Below are 16,126 nucleotides of genomic sequence, written 5' to 3'. Positions count from 1 at the left end.
ATAATGAAGGAAAGACAGTCTGTTCAATAGGTGGTACTGGGAAAACTAGACATACATGTAAAAGAATAAAATTAAAGAAGTTCCCGTCATGGCGCAGTGGAAATGGATCCTACTAGGAACCATGAGGTTTTGGCCTCGCTCAGTGGGTTAAGGATCCGACGTTGCTGTGAGCTGTGGTGTACTTCACAGATGCGGCTTGGATCTGGCATTGCTGTGGCTCTGGCATAGGTAAGCAGTTGTAGCTCTGATTAGACCCCTAGCCTGGGAACCTCCATATGCTGCAGGTGTCGCCCTAAAAAGACAAAAAAAGAAGACAAAAAAAAAAGAATGAAATTAGAAAAAGCTCTCACACTATATACAAAAATAAAATGAATTAAAGACCTAAATGTAAGACCAGAAACCATAGACTCCTAGAAGAAAACCTGGCAAAACACCCTTTAAACATAAATCATAGCAGTATTTTTTTGGACCTGTCTCCTAGGGCAAAGAAACCAAACAAAAATAAACTAATAGGACTTAATTAAACTTTTGCACAGCAAAGGAAACCACTGACATAACAAAAAGACAAACTACTGAATAGAAGATACTTGCAAATGACATGACCTACAGGGGTTAATATCCAACTCATACAACTCAACATCAAAAAAACAAACAAACAAAACAAAACCAACAAAGCCATTCCAATTAGACATTTTGGATACCCAAATAGACATTTTGCCAAATAAGACAAATAGATGTCCAACAGGCACATGAAAAGATGCCCAGCATCACTGGTCATCACAGAAATGCAAATCAAAAACCACAGTGAGATATCACTTCACACCTATCAGAATGGCTATGATCAAAAAGATCATAAATAAAAAAAGTTGACAAGAATATGAGAAAAGGAATCTTGGTACACTGTTGATGGGAATGTAAATTGGTGGGGCCACTGTGGCCACAGCTCCAACAACATATTATATGCTATTGACAAGGGAAATACCACAAACTGAAGACTTCAGCAGATAACATTAATCAAAACATTCCTATAGGAAATTATTACCTATGAAATATATGTAACTTTCTGAATAACAAAGGCTTCTAAATGTCTTAGAGTGATCTGTTGACAGTTTAACTTGTTTTTTAAATGAATAATGTTAGAAATGCCACTAGAGCAGCCTAAATACAATCTCTGCCTAAGGTCTCCCCCATCTCCAACCCCATTTTACATTTGATTAAACATACATTCAAGGAGTTCCCATCGTGGCGCAGCAGTTAACAAATCCGACTAGGAACCATGAGGTTGCAGGTTCAATCTCTGGCCTCACTCAGTGGGTTAAGGATCTGGTGTTGCCGTGTGCTGGGGTGTGGGTCAGACTCAGCTCGGATCCCACGCTGCTGTGGCTGTGGCATAGGCTGGCGGCTACAGCTTCAATTCGACCCCTAGCCTGAGAACCTCCATATGCCACGAATGTGGCCCTAGAAATGACGAAAAGACAAAAAAATAAAAAATAAACATATATTCAAGTGAGCATTACTATTTATTTTGGACGCAGTCTATTTATAACCTTAGAAGTTTCTCGAGGGCAAGAATCAAGTCTTTTATACTTTCTAACATGCTTTTATAGCTTCAATAAATAAGTTGTTGATGAACTGCCATTTCTCGAATGCTATATTTTACATCTAGGAAGGAAAGCCCATGCCCTTAGGGCCTAGATGTGGGCTGAGCATTCTTCACTGAGCATTAACAATTATCCCCCATAGGAGTTCCCATCATGGCGCAGCGGAAATGAATACGGCTAGGAACCATGAGGTTGCGGGTTCGATCCCTGGCCTCGCTCAGTGGGTTAAGGATCCAGAGTTGCCGTGAGCTGTGGTGTAGGTCACAGACATGGCTCAGATCTGGCGTTGCTGTGGCTGTGCCGTAGGCCGGCAGCTGCAGCTCCAATTAGACCCCTAGCCTGGGAACCTCCCTATGCCGCAGATGCTGCCCTAAAAAGACAATAGACAAAAGACAAAACAAAACAAAACAAAACAAAACAATTATCCCTCATAGCCAGCAACAATATCACTCAGGAATCTGTTTCTGACAGGTTAAATTACTCTTGAGGGGAAAAAAACCTCCTACTCCTACTCTTCAAAAATATTTTACATGTACTTGTTTACTATTGTAGGGTTTAATAATACCAAGTGGCTATAACATCATTTTCGGAAGCAGCAGGCTAGGTATAAAATCTTGCCAGAGAGGATGATCTAAATCAGAAGAAATCCACACCATGGATTTCAACCAAAATCACCAAAAAGGACCACGTGCTCAATTTCATTTGATGTATTTCTGGAAAAAAGAATTGTCTTTCAAAGCAAAGTGAGAGAAAAGCAGCTAAACGGTCTAAACAAACACATGTGTGATCCTATTGAGGTAAATGCGGGTTTTCCAGATGAATTCTGACTTTCAGAGATATGTCAAAGCAAGGTGCAATCTAGTGAGTGCCAGAAGAGGCTGAAGCATAGGTCTTTCTGTCCCCAAAGCCCATGCTCTTAGCCACTACTCTATACTCCCATGCTTCCTCGTGTTAGTTCCAGAATGGCTATGACCTAAAACTCTGATTTTTCTCACATAATGCAAATGGGAGTGGGGGAACCAAGCTGGAAGAAAAATGCTGCTCTTCTCAAAGGACCAAGTCTTTGGCAAGAAAATACAAATAAGATCTCATAACACACTAGTGTGTTAAATCAAAATAAATTATTCCCTGTCATAAACATACAAAGCTCCATTTCATGTGAAGCTTGTTGGTACTTTTAGGATGAGAAAAAGACCCCAAACAGGTCTATCCTATCCCATGTGCACAATTCAAAATCCAAAAAGCTCTAAAAACTAAAAATTTTCCATATGCTTCATGTCAAAACTCAGCTGATAGTAAAACTTGGCCTGAACTGATGTGAAACTATATATAGCCTTCATTTATCTTACTTAGTGTGAAGACTCTTGGTTTGCTCAGAAATATGTATGTGTGTGAGTGAGGACCAGATCCCTGAGGCATTATATAACATACAGAGAAATCACCTCTCTAAAATCTGAAAAATTCTGAATTCTACAACTTATCTAGCCAAAGATTTTGGACTCTCTGTGGACCTGTATTCCAAAGTATTTAAAAAACAATTTCCAGGAGTTCCTGTTGTGGCTCAGTGGTAACGAACCCAACTAGTATCCATGAGGATGTGGGTTCACTCCCTGGCCTCACTCAGAGGGTTAAGGGTCCAGCATTGCTGAGAGCTGTGGTGAAGGTCACAGACATGGCTCGGATCTGGCACTGCTGTGGCTGTGGTGTAGGCCACAGCTGCAGCTCTGATTCAACCCCTAGCCCCAGCACCTTTTACGGCCCAAGTGCAGCTTAAAAAGCAATTAATTAATTAAAAATGAAAATTTTAAAAATTTCCAAAAATGGGTAGATCAGAGGTACTCAATCTTTAGGATTTCACAGACCAGTAAATTTTTATAAGTATTTTAAGGACCACATAGATTAAAATGTTTTAACCTAAGGGTGATTAAAAACATCTTTATCGGAGTTCCCGTCGTGGCGCAGTGGTTAACGAATCCGACTAGGAACCATGAGGTTGCGGGTTCGGTCCCTGCCCTTGCTCAGTGGGTTAACGATCCGGCGTTGCCGTGAGCTGTGGTGTAGGTTGCAGACGCGGCTCGGATCCCACGTTGCTGTGGCTCTGGCGTAGGCCAGTGGCTACAGCTCCGATTTGACCCCTAGCCTGGGAACCTCCATATGCCGCGGGAGCGGCCCAAGAAATAGCAACAACAACAAAGGACAAAAAGACAAAAAAAAAAAAAAAAAAAAAAAAAAAAACTTTATCAACATAATTTTATAGAAGGATATTTTAACATTCTAAAGCATAGGAAAGCCTTATCTCAATGCAAAAAAACCCCAACTATTTGTATTGAATAAATGTAATTTTATGAGAAATACTATGTGATCCTACTTTTTCTTATTTTACCAGAGCTGGTAAAAATTCCCCTAGGACTGGTCTGGTCTGAGGCATAGAGCCCAGCTGTCTACATAAAATTACTTCAGAAAGTTGTTAAAAATGCAGCCCCCAAGCTCTGTTCTAGCAGATCAGAAATTCAGAAGGTCTCCCAAATCTATACTGTGCATTAGAAAGTTTGTAGCTTGTTTCTCTTGTTGCAACAAGCTTCAGAAACACTTGGTCTAGTCTGTAGGACCCAGTTCTACCCTCCTTTTCCTCACCCTAATTCTTCTCTCTGAGGGGCGGTCAGGGGAGTAAAACAGGAATGTTTCCAAGTAGGGAGTCTAGGCAACCTGCTGTCCATAATACCAGTTATTCCTCCAAGAGACAATGCTGAACCAGCTGGTCAACCTGCAAACCGAGGGTGTCAGCAGTGGAACAATAGAATTTAGGTAGCAGGCAAGTGAGAAAAACTTGTTGAAGCTAAACTCCTTCACACAAAGGTGTGGCTTCTAGAGGAGGCCTAAATTCAGCACAGGTATCTTGTCCTTAGCTAAAATAATAGTAATTTTAAAAGACATATGTGTATGTATGTAATTCTGTGTGTAAATGTCGTGCATGTATCTATCTATTCCTTCATAGCTGTGTCCTGCATCTAACTTCTGTGCCAGCACTATGATTTTGGTTTTCATTTTCATCCTCCGAGGGATTACAAAAATTACTGGTATTATCTCAAACAATGCAATGAGAAATCACTAAAAAAAAAAAAGAAAGAAAGAAAATCCATAGTGCTTGATGTTTTAGGAAGCAGACTACATTCCCCAACATATTATGATAAGATAAAATAATTCCAGTAATTTCTCCCTTTTTAAAAGGTAGTTCCAGAGTTCCCTTCCTGGCCCAGTGGTTAATGAACCTGACTAGGATCCATGAGGATGCGGGTTCCATCCTTGGCCTCGCTCAGTGGGTTAAGAATCCGTCATTGCGGTGAGCTGTGGTGTAGATCGTAGAGGTGGCTTGGATCCAGCGTTGCTGTGGCTGTGGCGTAGGCCAGCGGCTTCAGCTCTGATTTGTCCCCTAGCCTGGGAACTTCCATGTGCCTCGGGTGCGGCCCTAAAAAGCCAAGAAAAAAAAAAAAAAAGATAGCGGATTTTATTCTCTTAAATTACTCATTTAAAAATCTTAAGAATAAATATGGCTATAATATCTTTAAAAACACACAAAACTTTCTGTTTAATAAGCACTCAAAGTTCTTTCTTGGTTAAAAAAAAAATCAGGCCCTTCTAAGGCAAGGCTAAATGTTAAGCAAGGAAGACAAAAGGGACAGATAAATAACCCTCCATTCTCATGGGATTAATCACTTAATCCTTTTTTAACCAGAATCCCTTGGTCTCTAAGCAGTGCAAATGAAACATAATTTCTCACTTGATGTTTGGCTAGGGCTTCCAATCATGAGACAAGAATTGTGTCACATCACTGAATATTGCTCATTACCTGAACTCAAACCCTATGATTCGCAGCAGCAGAGAGTTGAATCTTGATGATCTGCTCTGTAACCTGTGCACTTCTTATACTCCGTAATAATAATTCCTCTAATACAGTGGTAAGTTCAATGTAGAATACCCTATACTCCCAGATCATATCTAGCTTCTAGAACCAGATTTCTAGAATTTACATTTAGTACACAGCGATGAGCCTCAGAATTTAGTCCCTGGCCCAGTAGCATCAGTATCACCTGGGAACTTGTTAGACTCACAAATTATCAGGCCCCACCGCAGACCTGTGGAATCAGAAACTCTGGGTGGGGCCCAGCAATGTGTGCGGCAATAAGCTCTTTAGGGGATTCTGAAGCACCACCAGGTACACAGCAAGCAGAAAAACGTGTTTCCTTCTGTAGGTCCAAAGCTAGGGGTACTGTACATTCTATCTTGATATGAAATAAAGACATCCAATTAAAAGACATACTCTCCTCACAATTCCCACTCTCAATCCAATGTTTTATTTTGTTAATTTATTTATTTTTCTTTTTCCAGCCACACCTGTGAAATATGGACATTCCCAGGCCAGGGGTTGAATCAGAGCTGCAGCTGAGGCCTACACCACAGCCATGGCAACACCAGATCCAAGCCACATCTACAACACAGCGACCTACAACACAGCTTGCAGTCCTGGATCCTTAGCACACTGAGGGAGGCCAGGGATGGAACCCCCCTCTTCATAGACAATGCTGGGCCCTTAACCCACTGAGCCACAATGGGAACTCCCCAAACGTGTTTTATTTGAATGAGCTAAATAAGAAAACATACTGCAGTCAAAGATCTAGTCTGAAATAGATACTGAAACGGGCATCAGTTCCATCCAGCCTGATTTCATGCAATACCATTTACATCATCCTACATCTAAAGTTCTAAAAAAGGATCCTCATAATGTGTGCCTCACATACTTTATAGATTCTATAATAAAACATCAGCTAGGTCTGAAGATATCAAACTTACTAAAGAAGAAAAGTGGAATTATTTGCTATGTACTAAGAATCACATTCAACAGGGAGTTGAAATTTAGGATTTTTTTCACCTTCATACTTCCCAAGTTAATAGAATTAAACCAGAATACCCCATTCTTCACAAGCTTCCAGCTAGGTGGAGTTTTACTACAATACTTCTTGCTTTCAGTGGGGATAAAGCAGAGCCTTTGTAAGCCCAATTAGTGCATGTGTGCAACACTTCAGAATTGACAGTTACCTCTGTCCAATATTAAAACGAAGGTCCCATAAACCCTCAGACGGTAAGTGTAATAACGCCAGCACCAGCCTAGGTAAAAAAAGACACTGAGAACACCACTATCAAACAAAAGTCAGCTCTCATTGGATAATTAGATTCTCTCCTGCTCCTGTTTACACTAAAACCACTATGTTAAAACTTCACTTCCCTTGATATTAATGCATTTTAAAAGGGGGGCAAAACCAATCTATAGCCTACAAAGTACCTGCTTTCAAAAAGCAGGTCATTCCCATGCAACTGTTTCAGAACACAAGCAAATGAAGAGAGCATTCTAATGATTAGCATACAGGTAGCTCAACATATTAAACAGAACAAAAATAACAAAAAAGAAAATCACAGACCAGTTTCTATGCTACAAACATATAATTTCAAATAAAATGATCCAATAAAATCAAGCAGTTTAAAATTTAAAATAAAGCAAAACAAAATCACTTTGTTCAAATAAGAGTTCAGCCCAGAAATGTAAGAATGGTTTAAAATTAAGAAATATGAAAATGAATTTTATCATTTGCCTCAACAGGCAAAGTGGAAAAAACCACACAGGCATCTCAATAGTTACCAGAAACATACATAATTCTATTTTCTTTTCAATTTTAGGAGTTCCCACTGTGGCACAACGGCATTGGTGGTGCCTCTCTGCAGCTCTGGGATACAGGTTCAATCCCCAGTCCAGCACGGTGGATCTGATGTTGCCACAACTGTGGCATAGGTTGCAAATTCAGCTCAGATCTGATCCCTGGCTGGGGAACTCCATATGCCCCGGGGTGGCCAAAAAAATAAAAAGGAGTTCCCTGGTGGCTTAGTGGTTAAGGATCTGGTGTGGACACCACTGTGGTTAAGGCTCAATCCCTGGCCCAGGAACTTCTGCATGCCATGGGCATGGCCAAAATAAATAAATAAATAAAAAAGGTCTAAAAAGCAAAACACGGGAGTTCCCATTGTGGTGCAGTGGAAACAAATCCGACTAGGAACCATGAGGTTGTGGGTTCAATCCTGGCCTTGCTCAGTGGGCTAAGGATCTGGCATTGCCATGAGCTGTGGTGTAGGTTGCAGATGCAGCTCAGATCTTGCATTGCTGGGGCTGTGGTGTAAGCCAGTGGCTACAGCTCCAATTCGACCCCTAGCCTGGGAAGAACCTCCATAGGCTGTGGGTACGGCCCTAAAAAGACAATAAATAAACAAACATTTCCTTTTCCCTATTTTTTTCTCATGTATGTACATCACATATGATTAGAGGGCTTGAATTTTCCGCCTCTTGAGGTGGATCAGACCACTTTGGTGACATGCACTAGACAAAACTGCCCTACCTTCATTTTTTTAAAGGGTCCTCCTACAGCAACATAGAAAAAATACAATTAAGTTTAAAAAATATTAAAAGAGTAATTACAATAAAAAATAATATGTATGGATATGAAAAATACAAGTGAATATGAAAAAAGAGCAGCTACTGATGCAATAGGCAGTGCCATCTGGAAGTTTTAAATCATTTCATCTCTTTCTCTTATCTCCATATCATCCATTCATTCACTCATTTTTTGAAAAGGTAATACAAACACATGATTCAAAAATTTTTTTAATATATAAACATATAAAGGCATATGGTGAAATCCCATTCCCACTATTTCTTTTTTTTTTTTTTTTTTTTGTCTTTTGTCTTTTTGTTGTTGTTGCTGTTGCTATTTCTTGGGCCGCTCCCGCGGCATATGGAGGTTCCCAGGCTAGGGGTTGAATCGGAGCTGTAGCCACCGGCCTACGCCAGAGCCACAGCAACTCGGGATCCGAGCCGCGTCTGCAACCTACACCACAGCTCACGGCAACGCCGGATCGTTAACCCACATGAGCAAGGGCAGGGACCGAACCCGCAACCTCATGGTTCCTAGTCGGATTCGCTAACCACTGCGCCACAACGGGAACTCCCCCACTATTTCTTTCAATGGTCTCTTATATACCATTTCAGAATTTCGTTTTGCAATTACTAGCAATATATATTCTTGTTCTACCCTTCTATTTTCCTCACTCTTTTCAAAACTATGTAATATTCCATGGGTTGGATATACCATGGTTAACGAGCTCCTCACGGACACACTGGAGTCATCCTTAAGCTATTACCAACAATGCCAATCATAGCCACATACCCACATCAAGTCCATTTCTGAATGTGCCATTCATGAAGCTTTGGAAATGGTTTAGGATATTAGATTACCACAAGGTCACACGTTCACCAGGCTGAGAAGTTAGCTCTTTCTCATTATAGTTCTCATTATATACAAGAAATATGTAGCAAAAGATGGAATAATTCCTTGAATCAAGTAAATGTACTCTTAGGGGACTTACAAAAATAAAGTGACTAAACAAACCAACCAAGATGAGCCCATTTCTATTACACAATGCATACACATATACATACACAAATATGCATAGAAACTATATATATCCATCAAAATGGTAACCACTGTCTCACTATGGCAGATGTAGGAAGTTCTTTGTAGCCCCCTCCCTTGCCTATCTATGCTTTCTAATTTTATAATGGTACATATGCACTATTTCTATAATATAAAATTAAAAACTAAAAGTAAAATGTTAATTCAAATTAAGCTCAGCCTCAGCATATTCCTTCAGCCTTTTATTTGTACAGTGCTTCAGAGCTCATAAAGCATGCTTATAAGCATCATTTAATTCTTACACTAACCCTATGTATTTGCATTTGGTTAAAATGGAAAAGGAAGAAGTACTGGAAAAGGAGGCTAGAGATGGTTAGGCAGTTGTGTCCAAGGTCATCCAAATAGAAAGCTGGCCAAGATGAATTTCAAATGTAGATCTTCTCACTTCAAATTCAGTGAACTGTCAAAAGCATGACCATTGCTTCTTTAATTTTAACAATGCCTAGGAATTTAATCACACAATCAGAATTTGACAGATAATTAAAATTACACAGTAAGGCCTCAGTCATTATTTTCTCTTATTGAAAAGAGAACGCACAATTCCAAAGTCAGAAGAGGGTGTGGATTTCTGTTATGCTCTTAAATAAAATACCCAACAGCGAAATATATGCCTAATATGGCCTAAAATGAATGCATAATAAAAGTAGCATCCTCTCAGGTTGGAAGAGTCTCACTTCCAAGATGACCTTTGCCTTGGTCACCACTGTTCACTCCTGCTCTGTTTCTGCCACACCGCAGGGTGTCTCTGATCACCTTACAGAATTTCAAAATATGAATAAGCCATAGTTTTCAAGGGAGAGTGTGATCATATAAGAATTTTTATAAGTTTGGGATTTAATGACCAAGATGATAATAACTTGGCTAGAACGTATTTTTTCTCTCCAAATGTCCTTTCTTCTTTGCTCTAAGATTATGCAATTATACATTATTTTACAATGTACCTGGAGACTACTGATAAATTTTGGCTTGATAAAAATATGTTTTAATTCATCATCTCTCAAACTATGTCTTTTTGTTTGTCTTGGCCTTGCCTGCAGCATGAAGAATTTTGTAGAGAAGGGATCAAACTTGCACCACAGCAATGATTTGAGCCACAGCAGTGACAATGCTGGATCCTGTACCCACTGAGCCACCAGGGAACTCCTCAAACTGTATCTTATGTAATTTTGTTTCAAAAGATGTTTAGGTATGTTGCAAAGGGAGAAGGAGGAGAAGCCATAGTTAAATATAATGTAGTCCTTTTGGAGAGCCACAATTGACAAAGGATATTAACATAATAAAGGCTCTTGAGAAGACCTGCATTTCAGAAACCTTTGTTTAACCCAGTTTATTTTGACACAAAGTTCTACTGTAGCATAACTATTCACATTCATATGCTCAGAGAAACTGCTTGAATAAACAAAACTATTAACTGAGTGCCCAAAACAGAAATGGCAAACTGGATAATTCTTAAATCTCTCCTACCACAAATAGTCCCCATAAATCCTTACTTTCGGTCTAGTGAACTCCTACTTCTTTACCTACCAAGGCCTAGCTCAAACACCACCTCATTTGAGTAATCTCCTCCATTGCTCCATATTACTAAATACTCCTTTCTCCTGGTTTAGACAGCTTTTTTTTTTTCATATCTTTATTACCTTACATGACAAACCAGTTCCTCCATCTACTTGTGAGCTTGTGAGCCTTCTGAGAATAAGTTTCATTACATTTTTAGCACCTTGAACAGTACAAGATACACGTGAGCTTCATGATGAAGTAAATAATTTCACTACAGTGTAATGGTTCCCAAAAGTCAATACTTGTATTTCTAAACTCTATTTATTATTGATACCCTGCTAACACCTTGAGAGTATTACACTTTCTCCCTAAAATTTGCATCTGTTACTGGTCATGGTTATCTTCTTCTATCTCTGTTCTTTTGCACCTGCTGGTCCCTATTTGGAATGCTGCCACAAGGTTTTATTCACCTGGAAAACATTCTACTCATTCTTTAAGAACCAGTTTAAACTATACCTTCTCTGAAAAGCTTTCACATTATTCTACCCTTTCAGGACAAGTTAGGGAATGCTTCAATTCAGACATGTGTATATTTATTACAATGTATCAGGCACTGCACTCAATGCCAAGGTTAGAAGGATGAAGATGTTGACTCTCCCTCATGGAGCTCATAGTCTAGGAAGGAAGACAGCCACATGAACAAACAATCACACTATAATGTTAACGGCAACATCAAAAGGGAGCTCTATGCAATATTTGACATGTGTCAATTACTTTGTTAGGTGCTTTATTAAACATTGTCTATGAGCGTATCAGATAGGTTATTGAATTGGCATCCTAAGGACTGCTCTATCCTTGGTTGCTTTTGGAAGAATCTCTCTCCAAGGGGTTCTTTTTATATATGCTACAGTCTTTGCCACATATAATACATGAAACTAATCCTACTTCTTTGGCCACAAACTCCTGGACCAGACTCAGAGCCCTAATTAAGGGCTGAACTTGAGGGAGATCACCTAGGATACGGCTTTGGTTAAAAATTCTGCTCAATAGGGGTCCTCCATTTTAGAAGGTGGCAAACCAATCCAATCAGATGCTCTCTCCTAGGAAACACAAAGCTTGAGTGAACAAAGTAATAGAGGGCGGGTCTCCAGAGCTCAAATCCTATCCTAAACACTACTAAGTTAGTGCTCTTTAAGGTTTTTTTATTAAAAAGTTTTATTAAAGTATAGTCGATTTACAAAGTTGTGATAATTTCTGCTGTACAACAAAGTGATTCAGTTATACATATACACACATCCATTCTCTTTCAGATTCTTTTCCCACACAGATTATCATAGACTAGTGGGTAGAGTTCTCTGTGCTATACAGCAGATTCTGTTTTAAAAAGCACTAGGGCTAAGGGACAGTACGGTGGCTGAGATGATATCCCGTTCATGTTTACATTAAATCCTTGTCATCAAAGGTAATATGTGTGTGCCTCTCCCTTGCAATCCACAGGGGCTAGAACATCATATTACTACTTCTGACATCAGGAAACAGGTTTAAAAAGTTCAACAGTGTGACCAAAGTCACTCAGTTGGGAGGTGGCAAAGGCAGAAATCAAAGACCACATTAGCCTGTTTCTTCTACAATATCCTGCCAGTTTTATGGGTAAACAGCCTCAAAATAAACTAGTGACAAGTAAAGAGTTGCTCAAAAGAGAGGGTTTATGCAAAGAGCAAAACTGAAATGTTCTGGAAATCAACATGCTAAGGAATATGAAGTGGGAAGGACCACACAAGGTTGGTCAAGTCACGTTGGTCAAGTTACCCTCTAATTACAAACTAGATCTCTCCCCTGAGCTCCAGGCTTTTAGCTGGCTTATTCAAATTTAACATGCATAAGGACAGCAGCTTAATTTCCAGTTTGGTCACCACAGCCTAAAACGGCCTGGCTTATAGTAAGTGCTTAATGAATATCTGTTGGATAAAACAGCACATTCCACTGTTGATTGCAGGGACGGGTTACCATGAAACAGACTCCAGGGCTCATTCACAAATACAGTTGATCCTCATTATTTGTGGATCCTGTATTTGGAAATTTGCCTGCTTGCCAAAATTTATTTGTAACCACCAAATGAATACTGACGGTGCTTCCATAGTCATTCACGGACATGCACAGAGTGGGAAAAATTCTGAGTCACCCCTTAGCGCATGGTTCCCATCCAAGAAGTTTGAACTAGGCACTGCTCTGCTCATTTAAGCACTCATAGAGATAATTCAGGGCACAGCCAGGAGAGGGCAGTGCAGTGTAGTGCAAGAAGCTCTGGCTCAAGGGCCAGTAAGACAGGATTTGAATTCTAACTGGAACCTGTTACGGGGTTGGTTGGCCTCAGGCACGTCGCTTAACACTTCTGAATCTCATTTTCTTTTTTGTTAAATAAAGAAAATAGAATTTACCAGGATGAGTTGAATTTAAAATTTAAGATTAAAATGTATATGAGAAACATACCTATTTTCCCTAGGAGCAACTGTTCAGTATTTGCTAATTTAGTGTTCTGTGTGATTTTATGGACCATAATCACTGTGAATAATGAAAATCACTGTAATTATTCATAGCGAGATAACAGAAGAATATAGAAAACAATTATTTGGGTGGAGCGTAGGCAGTGGCAGACTTCAAGAAGATTTTGAAATTGGGACCTCACCAGGCACATAAGGTACGGAAAAGGCTTTCAAGAAGAGAGAAGAGCACCTATAGGGAGAGGACCAGGTTGTGAAACGAACAGTTAGTTAGGAAATGGCATTCTAGAAGGCCTAGAGCAGCAGGAGATGAAGCCAGAATACTGGGCCACAGAGCTTCTCCGGGCTCTGTACACAACTTATACTGCAGAACCTCTCCTGCATCTAATTCTTGGTTTACAGGTGTCTCTCCCATGATACTATGAGCTCTTTAAAAGTAAAGTATCTATGAAGAAATCAATAGCTACAGTGCTCTAAATTTGCAAACAAGAACTTTCTAAACAAAACCACAAACAAAAAGGCTGTACAAAAATAACTTTGTTTTCAACTGCAGCCTTATAATATCCCACAATAGTGACCAACTCATAGGTTTGAAATTTGTCTAGGACTCTTATTTGATGACTGCTAATAGTTCTGTCATAAATTCTTTTTATTGTTCTATACACCTGGGCATTTGTTAGAACAGTTTTAAGACCTTCCTCTTTTCAGTGTGATTTCCTGTATTAACAAGGATCAAACATATGGTCCATTAGACAATGCTGCCTCCTCAAAGATTCCTTTTAATTCACTCTATTAGACTTATTTCTCTATATACAAGATACAATCTTACCATAGTAAAATACAAGGAAGCATATTGATATATATGTCACAAATAGTGTAAGGAAAAAATAAGAATTTTTCACAAAAGCTTGCAAAATTCTGGCCAAAACACAGTGGAGATGATGTTAAACTCACTGCTTACATCGCCCCACTAAAAACTAGAAAAACCAATTTCAATTCACATAAAGTCATGGAACTAAGCACTGTTAGAATCTACAAGGTTTTGTACACGTGTGTGTTCTTTCTCCCTCACCCCATCCCCACGCACACAGGCTAAAGGACCCATCAGGCTTAACCCAATACTTCAATTTCCTCCATCCCTACCAACAAAATCCTCACTGTCAAACAAATACACTAATATTTTCAAAACTCTAAAGTCTCAATCAAAACTGAGTACAATAAGTTACCTTTTCCTCATAAAATTCTTGGCATATTTTATTTAGGCACAACATAATTGGTACTTCTATCTAGAAACATATGGATAGAACCAACACTATTGAAATCCAAACTGATAACTATGAAGGTGAACACAAATTGTGAAAGGGGAATAAACAATGCTGTTTTTAAACAGAGTCAATGCTATATTATCCACAGGCTGAGTGAGATCAAATCACATTGTGCAATACAGCTAATGTGTATCCTATATGTTATGACAAAGTAGGATGGTCAAGTCCTTACTTACCCTGCAAACTCTAGAAGCGCCGTTAAGCTGTTTCAAGTATAATCCAATTCTATCTACTTAAAAATAACATTTAAAATTTCTTGCTGCCAATAACCCTTCTCGTCTGCATGTTCAAAAATTATTACCAAAACAACTGTAATGGGACAAAGATTCCGGCAAGGATATAATGATCAGATGCCTTTTTAAGAAAGGCAAGAATGGTTTACCATTAACAAAACCGATTAAAAGTTCCCAACCTTGCAAAGTTCCCTGTACAGTGTATTCTTCCTCTCTCGCGTTCACCTTCCAGCTGCCTGTAAGGGGCGAGTGGAAAATGTTAGTTTCCATGAAAGGTGAGAATGAAATTTAGGGGGGTGGGAAGGAGTAAAGGACTTACTGGCTGAAAGGAAGAGAAGTGGCCAAGGTTCCTAACTCAAATTAGGTGTCAAGAAAGAGGACTAGAGTAGCAGAGGAAGCAGAAGGAGTTTAAGAAAAGCAAATAATGCGGGGGGGGGGGGTCCGGGGGCGCCTTGAATGGGGGAGGGGCGAACGTGCGCGACTCCTCCCCCTTCCTATCTCTGGGAAGAGGACGCGAGGAGGCAGTACTAGCCAATTTGCTTAGCAGTGTAGCACCGGGGCAGTTAAGAGGACTCGCAAGACAGAGATTTTAGTCCGTTAGAAGGGGATTAAGAGGGTTCAGGGAAGTTGAGGGTGGAAGACTAGTGCGCCTGTTGGGGGAGAAAGGGACTAAAGACCGCCCAGCACCCCCGAGGAACAGGGGCTGATCCCAGCGACCGCCCCTTCTCGCCGATGACTGCGACATGGGACCTGTCTGCTAACCCTCCCCTCAGGAGCTCAGGAAGCCGCGCGCAGCCCCTCACAATCCCGACGGCGGCGGAAAAGGAGGCGCAGGGCACCCCCAGAGTCGACAGAACGGCGCTTCCCTCAGGTTTCCTCCCCGGCAGCCCGGGCGACCGAGCCCACCTGGGCAGACCAGAAGCCTCTCCTCCAGACCGTACTCCGATACTCCTCCGAGAACTTCAGCCGTTGCCGCAGAGGTCGCGGTCGCCAGAACAGTCCGGCCTCTAGTACCAAAGCGTGAGCCACAGGACCCGAGGAGCGCTGCTGCCACTCGCCAGGTTACCTCTTACACCACACTAGCTCCTCACCCCGCCCCCGAACCGAAGCCATTGGTTGCTGGGCACCGCCCCATTCGTCTATTGGACGTAGGAGGATGCCGCTCAGTCGCCTAGAACGGCACGTGTGCTTCTTATTGGTCTAAACGTGAAGCAATTCCCGCCCCCTCCCTCAGAAGTTCCAGCTTCCGATTGGTATTAATGTCTGTCTTTTCGCTCCCTTGGTTCTTTCCCTAGGGATGGAGCGTCGCCTTGCGAGAGACATGAGCTCTGATTGGCTGAAAAGACGCTACGCTAGTCCAGGATCGGCCCTGGGCCAGGGATCCCTCTGGCCCCC

At 40.7% G+C, this 16,126-nt stretch overlaps 1 protein-coding gene across 4 annotated transcripts in view; it reads right to left on the bottom strand.

The window, feature by feature from the left end:
- The window catches only part of PAIP2B (poly(A) binding protein interacting protein 2B), a 46,611-nt gene extending 30,799 nt beyond the window's left edge, over positions 1 to 15,812 (bottom strand). For 2 of the 4 annotated variants that reach the window (XM_003481186.5, XM_085018985.1), the window contains exons 1-2: positions 15,638 to 15,812; positions 14,911 to 14,967 (exon numbers count right to left, since the gene is read on the bottom strand). The gene's annotated coding sequence lies outside the window, so the exon portion shown is untranslated. The remainder of the gene's footprint in view (positions 1 to 14,910; positions 14,968 to 15,637) is intronic. The other 2 variants (XM_013996061.3, XM_085018986.1) reach the window with 1 other exon arrangement.
- Positions 15,813 to 16,126: the final 314 nt, after the last annotated feature.

Source organism: Sus scrofa, chromosome 3, assembly GCF_054392235.1.
Source record: "Sus scrofa isolate SSC_HxYL_T2T_F1_AM1 chromosome 3, Sscrofa_HxYL_maternal_Yorkshire_Landrace_v2.0, whole genome shotgun sequence".
Taxonomy (NCBI): Eukaryota; Metazoa; Chordata; class Mammalia; order Artiodactyla; family Suidae; genus Sus; species Sus scrofa.
The sequence above is the reverse complement of the archived record's forward strand: the minus strand, read 5'-3'. Positions and strand labels throughout refer to the sequence as shown.